General features: G+C 46.5%; 6 non-coding genes across 6 annotated transcripts; all 6 read right to left on the reverse strand.

Annotated features, from left to right (window-relative positions):
• Window positions 1–3,288: 3,288 nt before the first annotated feature.
• Trnas-cga (transfer RNA serine (anticodon CGA)) lies at window positions 3,289–3,370 on the reverse strand. The gene has a single exon. It is a non-coding gene; the product is annotated as a tRNA-Ser (tRNA).
• A 137-nt stretch (window positions 3,371–3,507) lies between these two features.
• Trnak-uuu (transfer RNA lysine (anticodon UUU)) lies at window positions 3,508–3,580 on the reverse strand. Its single transcript has one exon. It is a non-coding gene; the product is annotated as a tRNA-Lys (tRNA).
• A 538-nt stretch (window positions 3,581–4,118) lies between these two features.
• Window positions 4,119–4,191, reverse strand: Trnaf-gaa (transfer RNA phenylalanine (anticodon GAA)). The gene has a single exon. It is a non-coding gene; the product is annotated as a tRNA-Phe (tRNA).
• Window positions 4,192–8,197: 4,006 nt separating this feature from the next.
• Window positions 8,198–8,279, reverse strand: Trnas-cga (transfer RNA serine (anticodon CGA)). The gene has a single exon. It is a non-coding gene; the product is annotated as a tRNA-Ser (tRNA).
• Window positions 8,280–8,416: 137 nt separating this feature from the next.
• Window positions 8,417–8,489, reverse strand: Trnak-uuu (transfer RNA lysine (anticodon UUU)). The gene has a single exon. It is a non-coding gene; the product is annotated as a tRNA-Lys (tRNA).
• A 538-nt stretch (window positions 8,490–9,027) lies between these two features.
• On the reverse strand, window positions 9,028–9,100 carry Trnaf-gaa (transfer RNA phenylalanine (anticodon GAA)). Its single transcript has one exon. It is a non-coding gene; the product is annotated as a tRNA-Phe (tRNA).
• Window positions 9,101–12,062: the final 2,962 nt, after the last annotated feature.

A 12,062-nucleotide genomic window follows, 5' to 3' on the forward strand; every position in this document is an offset into this window, starting at 1 on the left:
TTTTGCCTTATCCATTTTTTTTTAACGCCTTAACCACTTTTTTTTTATCTTTTTTTTTGTCTCCTTGCAGCTCGGTGGAGGCGTGTTGGGCAGGGGTCGAATCCCGAGGCCTGGCCATGACGTCTCCTCCTCCCTGCACTGAAGCACAGTCGCACCAAGACGTAGTAATTGTCCTTGGTTCAGAGTCTTATGATACTTATATGTGGACACGGGGGTCATGATGCGTCGTCTATCCAAACAGGTAAAAGCTTGGCAGGAAGGTAAAAGAACTAAGAACTAGCGAGAATGTCTTCCGTATCATGAAGTGAGATCAGTATGCCCCTATACCGGTGCCATTAATGCATCTGGCGCAGTAATTATCAATAGAAGTGGAAACTTAACCAATCCCCTGCTTTTCGAAAACAATACTAAGCATATTCGCAAAGTCCCTCTTAAGATGTGGGAAAGATTTTTGCGTCCAGTACTCATGAAGCATGTAACCAATAAACGAAATAAAATCGGAAAGACCATCACCATCAACCACTGCAAAAATGTAACGGCCAAGAAGCCACATAATGGTGTTGTTCTTTGTCCGGGGATAAAAAACCGTGTCCGGCCAGCAGAGGATATCAGTTGTAAATGCCGATTCCGAACTCCTGGTGAGTAACGCCAATTGTCGGCGCAGCCAGTACCACATGCGAAGACGGTCAGCGCAGGTAAATCGGTGTGGGAGCGTATCAACACAACCACACGTTTGACAAAGCGGAGAGACACATAAACCTATACGATGAAGTCGTACGTTCGTAGGAATCAGCTGATTAACCACCTTATACCATAGGGAGGCAACAGTTGCTGAATGAACGGGTAAGCTAATATTCGTCCATATGTTACGCCAATTAAAACGGGGATACTGCAAAACAATCGGGTTGGAAGAAAACGACCTGTGCCATTTGGCAAGCAGTGTTCGCGTAGTAAAAACAGGACGACGTTGTAAGTGGAGATCCAGGTAACTAATCTCAATGTAGAAGTCCCGAACATGTCGTAGCTTCGCATTTAGAGACCCTACGTTAATAGGCGGTGACAAGCTCTCAGGACGAACGACATGGAGTAATCGCGAAGTAACAGTCGGGGACTCAGAAAATAAAAGATGGAGGGTTCGCTTAACATAAAGGGCAGCAGCCTTGACACGGACATCGGTGAACGACAAGCCGCCCTCAAGACGCGGCTTCGTAAAAACATCACAACGTAATTTAAAAATGTGCCCCCGCCAAATATATCTGTTAATAAGCTGGACCATTTTTGCACCCTGCATTCGGGGAAGCGGAAACAACTGAGCAACGTAATATACTTTACATAAAACATAAGTGTCTAATACACGCTTTTTTTGCAGTAGCGGTATCGAACGCCATGAGTGTTCGAATAAAACACCTTGAAGCTTGGAAATGGCCACTTGCCAATTTTTTGCAGCCATACGAAGAGGACACCGTTCAAGATAGATACCTAAATGTGTATGGTGTTCAACAGCCATAACCCACGGAATAACCACACGTTCAAAGCCCCGCAAATTCAGGAGTTTGCTTTTACGGGGGTTAATACGAGAACCTGAGGCTGCAGAAAATTTATCTAGTTCCATTTTCAACAGCGGCACTTCTGCGGCGGAACGAAGCAAAACAACCAAATCATCAGCATAAGCTGTTGCTGTCTGGGTAACCCCAGAGATCGTAAGACCACGAAGTGTCGAGTTGAGACGTGTGAGGAGTGGTTGAAGGGAGAGAGCATAAAGGGTCATGGATAAAGGGCTACCTTGCGGGACGCCACGTTTAATATCAATGACCTTCGTCAGCTGGCCATTAATGTCAATCTTAGCAGAAATGCCAGTCGTCATATTCTTAAGTACCAGCAGCGCCTTTTCATTAAAACCGAGTCGGCGCAGCAGAAGCTCTAAAAACGAATGGGACACACGATCAAAAGCCTTACTAAAATCAACAAATAAAAGCGCACAGGAAATATTGGTGACAGCGACAATCGACACAATATCACGATACCCCGCCAGAGGCGTCAAGATGGAGCGCCCCGGAAAGCAGCTTTGACAAGGAGTTATCACAGGTGTAAGCAAGAGGGATAGACGTGCATTAACAGCCCTAGCAGCCGTCTTATAATCAAAATTTAAAAGGGTTAAAGGACGAAAGTCACTAGCTGTCTTCAAACCAGCAGCTTTCGGTATCAGGACAACCGTACCTCTCTTGAAATCGGCTGGAATTGAGCCACCATTCAAAATTTCATTTACTATATCCGTAAAAACAGGCCCTATAATAGGCCAAAAGCGAACAAAAAACTCCTTAGGAAGGCCATCCGGACCAGGAGATTTGTGAGATGGTGAACAAGCAATAAAAGCTGAAATTTCGTCTGCAGTAAAAGGAGCTAAAAATTCCGTATTATGGTCCTCTGTTAAAACTGATGGGATAGCAGTTAAAATCTCGTCATTATCAACCGGATCAGAATCAGCCACAGCATATAAGGTCTCATAGTAGCAGGTAAGTTCATGGGTTATTTGATTCTGTAAGGTAAGCCGGCGACCATCAGCTGCCATTAACCACTCGGCCACGACTGCCTGTGGCAATATCGACTTCCGACAAGTGAAAGTGACATCTTTAGAAGCAATCCGATGGCAGAAAGCGGCGTGGCCTCACTCTTTTCTCTAGTGTTTCCATTGCCAGCACATTAGCCGTTACGAAAGTGTATTAATTTTCGCCCAGACAGGGGCTTCAACCCAACACCCTTTGGTTGAAAACCTAACGCTCTACCGACTGAGCTACCGTACAGCTGCGTGGTGTGCGAGTGATTCACATGTCGTAATTACTGGCTTATGGCTCCAATGGCGACTTCACCGACTTCCCACTGACGCACCGCTGACGCTGCTTTTCTGTCGTCTTAAGCGGTGGACATACTTGCAAGTAGCTGCGAGATCTTAACAAAAGAAACGCTGCACCATTGCTTTTGCCGCACTCGAATGACTGAATTTCGATTCTTAAAAAGAAATGAATGTTCGCTCTGTCCAACACTTCCAAGCACATCTGTGTACTCACAAACTCGGCGTCGGCGCGAGAAAATGACGGGAGCGCACTCGTGGGCCTGCGACGGCTTTCTGCAGTCCCAGCGTCAGTGCGAGGTGAACCGGTAGCCACAGGAAGCAGCGGCCGTTGCGAAACTCAGTATTCTTAAATTTTCGTCTTGTTGAGAGTGGCGTCATTGGTTTGCATCCGCGTTCACGTGTGTGAAAATATTTGCTGCTCTTTACGCAAAATCGCACGCAGCCGGTAGGACTCGAACCTACGCTCCCAGAGGGAATCTGATTTCGAGTCAGACGCCTTAACCACTCGGCCACGACTGCCGGTAGCGCGAGTTCTGCCGACACATGCAACTGCTACCGTTTAAAGCACTGTGGTGTCAGGAAACGGCGTAGTTGCATTCTTTTCCGTAGTGTTTCCACCTCTACTAGACGAATCACTACCAAAGTATTAAAATTTCCGCCCGGACAGGGACTTGAACCCTGGACCCTTAGGTTAAAAGCCTAATGCTCTACCGACTGAGCTATCCGGGCTCACAAGACGTTTGTAAACCTTCCACGATACACAACTGCACATTGACTCATGTCCTTTACTGTTGTGCACTCGCTGCATGGAGCTGTAACTAATAAAACGTCGCCTGGATGCTGTCTACAAACTTATCGTGCTAAGCTCGTAACAGACTATCGAAGAATGCTGACACATGACGCAAGAACAAATTGCAGCAATCGTTACGTCTCATACGTTGGAGCAGAGGATTTACGTGTTCTGTCGACACTCACTGGGCAACTGGAAAATTCACAAGCATTTCGAATGCAATGTTTCCCACGTTTTCGCTCATTTCACGGTTCCGTTGGAGACGTTCTTCACGTCCTGACACAAAAAAGGGAACGCAATAGGTAGGACTTTTTTTTTATTTTCTTGCTTCCCAGGCATTTGCCTACTGTGTTCCTCTTATGGCATGCACTGGACAACCAGAACAGCTACAGGAGGGAGTCATTTTTGTTCTCGGCGGTAGTTACATTATCACAAACTCAGAGCAATTCCATTGGCGTCAGCTTCAAAACGAATGCATGCCGAAACCCGGGATCGAACCAGGGACCTTTAGATCTTCAGTCTAACGCTCTCCCAACTGAGCTATTTCGGCTGACGTTGAACGTCTCTGTTTTGCACGTCTTCGTTGACCTCTGCCCCGTCGCCAATTTCACAGTCATCTTCATCTGATAAGACACAGGGACGCTGAAAGGCGAGCAGCAGATGCAGTGAAGTACCACACACATTTCTTCTGCTTCCATCATCGTAACAAGCAAACACTTCGACTCGATTCATGTAATATTGACTTCGCTGACGCTAGAAAACCTGTGCTATATCGATGCCACGTGCAACTCGTGTGCAAAGAACGAGACACAAGAAGCAGTGAGCCTCTCCAGCGTGTGAGAGGCAGCATCTAGCAGATACACACGGTAAAACATTTGACTTGCGCTAGCTCATAAATTGCTACACGTCATCGTCTGCAAGCTAAAATGGACACATCTGCACTGCCCAGAGAGGTGACACTTGCACTGACACCTGGTGGACGGCTGTGAGACGAGGAGATGAGCTGTGGCTTCTGGGCGCGACTGTAGCGCTGCACCCTGCACATTGCTGGCGATCCACGTGTTTAGTGGAGACGCAACCGCTAGGATGCAGCTGAACGTCCTTCTTCTGAGAGCGAGAAAATTTTCGCAGTCGGCAGGACTCGAACCTACGCTCCCAGAGGGAATCTGATTTCAAGTCAGACGCCTTAACCACTTTTTTTTTTTTTTTTTTTTTTTTTATACTCGAACCCACAATCCCCGGTTTAGGAGACCGATGCCTTATCCATTTTTTTTTTGCCTTATCCATTTTTTTTTAACGCCTTAACCACTTTTTTTTTATCTTTTTTTTTGTCTCCTTGCAGCTCGGTGGAGGCGTGTTGGGCAGGGGTCGAATCCCGAGGCCTGGCCATGACGTCTCCTCCTCCCTGCACTGAAGCACAGTCGCACCAAGACGTAGTAATTGTCCTTGGTTCAGAGTCTTATGATACTTATATGTGGACACGGGGGTCATGATGCGTCGTCTATCCAAACAGGTAAAAGCTTGGCAGGAAGGTAAAAGAACTAAGAACTAGCGAGAATGTCTTCCGTATCATGAAGTGAGATCAGTATGCCCCTATACCGGTGCCATTAATGCATCTGGCGCAGTAATTATCAATAGAAGTGGAAACTTAACCAATCCCCTGCTTTTCGAAAACAATACTAAGCATATTCGCAAAGTCCCTCTTAAGATGTGGGAAAGATTTTTGCGTCCAGTACTCATGAAGCATGTAACCAATAAACGAAATAAAATCGGAAAGACCATCACCATCAACCACTGCAAAAATGTAACGGCCAAGAAGCCACATAATGGTGTTGTTCTTTGTCCGGGGATAAAAAACCGTGTCCGGCCAGCAGAGGATATCAGTTGTAAATGCCGATTCCGAACTCCTGGTGAGTAACGCCAATTGTCGGCGCAGCCAGTACCACATGCGAAGACGGTCAGCGCAGGTAAATCGGTGTGGGAGCGTATCAACACAACCACACGTTTGACAAAGCGGAGAGACACATAAACCTATACGATGAAGTCGTACGTTCGTAGGAATCAGCTGATTAACCACCTTATACCATAGGCAACAGTTGCTGAATGAACGGGTAAGCTAATATTCGTCCATATGTTACGCCAATTAAAACGGGGATACTGCAAAACAATCGGGTTGGAAGAAAACGACCTGTGCCATTTGGCAAGCAGTGTTCGCGTAGTAAAAACAGGACGACGTTGTAAGTGGAGATCCAGGTAACTAATCTCAATGTAGAAGTCCCGAACATGTCGTAGCTTCGCATTTAGAGACCCTACGTTAATAGGCGGTGACAAGCTCTCAGGACGAACGACATGGAGTAATCGCGAAGTAACAGTCGGGGACTCAGAAAATAAAAGATGGAGGGTTCGCTTAACATAAAGGGCAGCAGCCTTGACACGGACATCGGTGAACGACAAGCCGCCCTCAAGACGCGGCTTCGTAAAAACATCACAACGTAATTTAAAAATGTGCCCCCGCCAAATATATCTGTTAATAAGCTGGACCATTTTTGCACCCTGCATTCGGGGAAGCGGAAACAACTGAGCAACGTAATATACTTTACATAAAACATAAGTGTCTAATACACGCTTTTTTTGCAGTAGCGGTATCGAACGCCATGAGTGTTCGAATAAAACACCTTGAAGCTTGGAAATGGCCACTTGCCAATTTTTTGCAGCCATACGAAGAGGACACCGTTCAAGATAGATACCTAAATGTGTATGGTGTTCAACAGCCATAACCCACGGAATAACCACACGTTCAAAGCCCCGCAAATTCAGGAGTTTGCTTTTACGGGGGTTAATACGAGAACCTGAGGCTGCAGAAAATTTATCTAGTTCCATTTTCAACAGCGGCACTTCTGCGGCGGAACGAAGCAAAACAACCAAATCATCAGCATAAGCTGTTGCTGTCTGGGTAACCCCAGAGATCGTAAGACCACGAAGTGTCGAGTTGAGACGTGTGAGGAGTGGTTGAAGGGAGAGAGCATAAAGGGTCATGGATAAAGGGCTACCTTGCGGGACGCCACGTTTAATATCAATGACCTTCGTCAGCTGGCCATTAATGTCAATCTTAGCAGAAATGCCAGTCGTCATATTCTTAAGTACCAGCAGCGCCTTTTCATTAAAACCGAGTCGGCGCAGCAGAAGCTCTAAAAACGAATGGGACACACGATCAAAAGCCTTACTAAAATCAACAAATAAAAGCGCACAGGAAATATTGGTGACAGCGACAATCGACACAATATCACGATACCCCGCCAGAGGCGTCAAGATGGAGCGCCCCGGAAAGCAGCTTTGACAAGGAGTTATCACAGGTGTAAGCAAGAGGGATAGACGTGCATTAACAGCCCTAGCAGCCGTCTTATAATCAAAATTTAAAAGGGTTAAAGGACGAAAGTCACTAGCTGTCTTCAAACCAGCAGCTTTCGGTATCAGGACAACCGTACCTCTCTTGAAATCGGCTGGAATTGAGCCACCATTCAAAATTTCATTTACTATATCCGTAAAAACAGGCCCTATAATAGGCCAAAAGCGAACAAAAAACTCCTTAGGAAGGCCATCCGGACCAGGAGATTTGTGAGATGGTGAACAAGCAATAAAAGCTGAAATTTCGTCTGCAGTAAAAGGAGCTAAAAATTCCGTATTATGGTCCTCTGTTAAAACTGATGGGATAGCAGTTAAAATCTCGTCATTATCAACCGGATCAGAATCAGCCACAGCATATAAGGTCTCATAGTAGCAGGTAAGTTCATGGGTTATTTGATTCTGTAAGGTAAGCCGGCGACCATCAGCTGCCATTAACCACTCGGCCACGACTGCCTGTGGCAATATCGACTTCCGACAAGTGAAAGTGACATCTTTAGAAGCAATCCGATGGCAGAAAGCGGCGTGGCCTCACTCTTTTCTCTAGTGTTTCCATTGCCAGCACATTAGCCGTTACGAAAGTGTATTAATTTTCGCCCAGACAGGGGCTTCAACCCAACACCCTTTGGTTGAAAACCTAACGCTCTACCGACTGAGCTACCGTACAGCTGCGTGGTGTGCGAGTGATTCACATGTCGTAATTACTGGCTTATGGCTCCAATGGCGACTTCACCGACTTCCCACTGACGCACCGCTGACGCTGCTTTTCTGTCGTCTTAAGCGGTGGACATACTTGCAAGTAGCTGCGAGATCTTAACAAAAGAAACGCTGCACCATTGCTTTTGCCGCACTCGAATGACTGAATTTCGATTCTTAAAAAGAAATGAATGTTCGCTCTGTCCAACACTTCCAAGCACATCTGTGTACTCACAAACTCGGCGTCGGCGCGAGAAAATGACGGGAGCGCACTCGTGGGCCTGCGACGGCTTTCTGCAGTCCCAGCGTCAGTGCGAGGTGAACCGGTAGCCACAGGAAGCAGCGGCCGTTGCGAAACTCAGTATTCTTAAATTTTCGTCTTGTTGAGAGTGGCGTCATTGGTTTGCATCCGCGTTCACGTGTGTGAAAATATTTGCTGCTCTTTACGCAAAATCGCACGCAGCCGGTAGGACTCGAACCTACGCTCCCAGAGGGAATCTGATTTCGAGTCAGACGCCTTAACCACTCGGCCACGACTGCCGGTAGCGCGAGTTCTGCCGACACATGCAACTGCTACCGTTTAAAGCACTGTGGTGTCAGGAAACGGCGTAGTTGCATTCTTTTCCGTAGTGTTTCCACCTCTACTAGACGAATCACTACCAAAGTATTAAAATTTCCGCCCGGACAGGGACTTGAACCCTGGACCCTTAGGTTAAAAGCCTAATGCTCTACCGACTGAGCTATCCGGGCTCACAAGACGTTTGTAAACCTTCCACGATACACAACTGCACATTGACTCATGTCCTTTACTGTTGTGCACTCGCTGCATGGAGCTGTAACTAATAAAACGTCGCCTGGATGCTGTCTACAAACTTATCGTGCTAAGCTCGTAACAGACTATCGAAGAATGCTGACACATGACGCAAGAACAAATTGCAGCAATCGTTACGTCTCATACGTTGGAGCAGAGGATTTACGTGTTCTGTCGACACTCACTGGGCAACTGGAAAATTCACAAGCATTTCGAATGCAATGTTTCCCACGTTTTCGCTCATTTCACGGTTCCGTTGGAGACGTTCTTCACGTCCTGACACAAAAAAGGGAACGCAATAGGTAGGACTTTTTTTTTATTTTCTTGCTTCCCAGGCATTTGCCTACTGTGTTCCTCTTATGGCATGCACTGGACAACCAGAACAGCTACAGGAGGGAGTCATTTTTGTTCTCGGCGGTAGTTACATTATCACAAACTCAGAGCAATTCCATTGGCGTCAGCTTCAAAACGAATGCATGCCGAAACCCGGGATCAAACCAGGGACCTTTAGATCTTCAGTCTAACGCTCTCCCAACTGAGCTATTTCGGCTGACGTTGAACGTCTCTGTTTTGCACGTCTTCGTTGACCTCTGCCCCGTCGCCAATTTCACAGTCATCTTCATCTGATAAGACACAGGGACGCTGAAAGGCGAGCAGCAGATGCAGTGAAGTACCACACACATTTCTTCTGCTTCCATCATCGTAACAAGCAAACACTTCGACTCGATTCATGTAATATTGACTTCGCTGACGCTAGAAAACCTGTGCTATATCGATGCCACGTGCAACTCGTGTGCAAAGAACGAGACACAAGAAGCAGTGAGCCTCTCCAGCGTGTGAGAGGCAGCATCTAGCAGATACACACGGTAAAACATTTGACTTGCGCTAGCTCATAAATTGCTACACGTCATCGTCTGCAAGCTAAAATGGACACATCTGCACTGCCCAGAGAGGTGACACTTGCACTGACACCTGGTGGACGGCTGTGAGACGAGGAGATGAGCTGTGGCTTCTGGGCGCGACTGTAGCGCTGCACCCTGCACATTGCTGGCGATCCACGTGTTTAGTGGAGACGCAACCGCTAGGATGCAGCTGAACGTCCTTCTTCTGAGAGCGAGAAAATTTTCGCAGTCGGCAGGACTCGAACCTACGCTCCCAGAGGGAATCTGATTTCAAGTCAGACGCCTTAACCACTTTTTTTTTTTTTTTTTTTTTTTTTATACTCGAACCCACAATCCCCGGTTTAGGAGACCGATGCCTTATCCATTTTTTTTTTTGCCTTATCCATTTTTTTTTAACGCCTTAACCACTTTTTTTTTATCTTTTTTTTTGTCTCCTTGCAGCTCAGTGGAGGCGTGTTGGGCAGGGGTCGAATCCCGAGGCCTGGCCATGACGTCTCCTCCTCCCTGCACTGAAGCACAGTCGCACCAAGACGTAGTAATTGTCCTTGGTTCAGAGTCTTATGATACTTATATGTGGACACGGGGGTCATGATGCGTCGTCTATCCAAACAGGTAAAAGCTTGGCAGGAAGGTAAAAGAACTAAGAACTAGCGAGAATGTCTTCCGTATCATGAAGTGAGATCAGTATGCCCCTATACCGGTGCCATTAATGCATCTGGCGCAGTAATTATCAATAGAAGTGGAAACTTAACCAATCCCCTGCTTTTCGAAAACAATACTAAGCATATTCGCAAAGTCCCTCTTAAGATGTGGGAAAGATTTTTGCGTCCAGTACTCATGAAGCATGTAACCAATAAACGAAATAAAATCGGAAAGACCATTACCATCAACCACTGCAAAAATGTAACGGCCAAGAAGCCACATAATGGTGTTGTTCTTTGTCCGGGGATAAAAAACCGTGTCCGGCCAGCAGAGGATATCAGTTGTAAATGCCGATTCCGAACTCCTGGTGAGTAACGCCAATTGTCGGCGCAGCCAGTACCACATGCGAAGACGGTCAGCGCAGGTAAATCGGTGTGGGAGCGTATCAACACAACCACACGTTTGACAAAGCGGAGAGACACATAAACCTATACGATGAAGTCGTACGTTCGTAGGAATCAGCTGATTAACCACCTTATACCATAGGGAGGCAACAGTTGCTGAATGAACGGGTAAGCTAATATTCGTCCATATGTTACGCCAATTAAAACGGGGATACTGCAAAACAATCGGGTTGGAAGAAAACGACCTGTGCCATTTGGCAAGCAGTGTTCGCGTAGTAAAAACAGGACGACGTTGTAAGTGGAGATCCAGGTAACTAATCTCAATGTAGAAGTCCCGAACATGTCGTAGCTTCGCATTTAGAGACCCTACGTTAATAGGCGGTGACAAGCTCTCAGGACGAACGACATGGAGTAATCGCGAAGTAACAGTCGGGGACTCAGAAAATAAAAGATGGAGGGTTCGCTTAACATAAAGGGCAGCAGCCTTGACACGGACATCGGTGAACGACAAGCCGCCCTCAAGACGCGGCTTCGTAAAAACATCACAACGTAATTTAAAAATGTGCCCCCGCCAAATATATCTGTTAATAAGCTGGACCATTTTTGCACCCTGCATTCGGGGAAGCGGAAACAACTGAGCAACGTAATATACTTTACATAAAACATAAGTGTCTAATACACGCTTTTTTTGCAGTAGCGGTATCGAACGCCATGAGTGTTCGAATAAAACACCTTGAAGCTTGGAAATGGCCACTTGCCAATTTTTTGCAGCCATACGAAGAGGACACCGTTCAAGATAGATACCTAAATGTGTATGGTGTTCAACAGCCATAACCCACGGAATAACCACACGTTCAAAGCCCCGCAAATTCAGGAGTTTGCTTTTACGGGGGTTAATACGAGAACCTGAGGCTGCAGAAAATTTATCTAGTTCCATTTTCAACAGCGGCACTTCTGCGGCGGAACGAAGCAAAACAACCAAGTCATCAGCATAAGCTGTTGCTGTCTGGGTAACCCCAGAGATCGTAAGACCACGAAGTGTCGAGTTGAGACGTGTGAGGAGTGGTTGAAGGGAGAGAGCATAAAGGGTCATGGATAAAGGGCTACCTTGCGGGACGCCACGTTTAATATCAATGACCTTCGTCAGCTGGCCATTAATGTCAATCTTAGCAGAAATGCCAGTCGTCATATTCTTAAGTACCAGCAGCGCCTTTTCATTAAAACCGAGTCGGCGCAGCAGAAGCTCTAAAAACGAATGGGACACACGATCAAAAGCCTTACTAAAATCAACAAATAAAAGCGCACAGGAAATATTGGTGACAGCGACAATCGACACAATATCACGATACCCCGCCAGAGGCGTCAAGATGGAGCGCCCCGGAAAGCAGCTTTGACAAGGAGTTATCACAGGTGTAAGCAAGAGGGATAGACGTGCATTAACAGCCCTAGCAGCCGTCTTATAATCAAAATTTAAAAGGGTTAAAGGACGAAAGTCACTAGCTGTCTTCAAACCAGCAGCTTTCGGTATCAGGACAACCGTACCTCTCTTGAAATCGGCTGGAAT

This window comes from Schistocerca nitens, unplaced genomic scaffold, assembly GCF_023898315.1.
Source record: "Schistocerca nitens isolate TAMUIC-IGC-003100 unplaced genomic scaffold, iqSchNite1.1 HiC_scaffold_385, whole genome shotgun sequence".
Taxonomy (NCBI): domain Eukaryota; kingdom Metazoa; phylum Arthropoda; class Insecta; order Orthoptera; family Acrididae; genus Schistocerca; species Schistocerca nitens.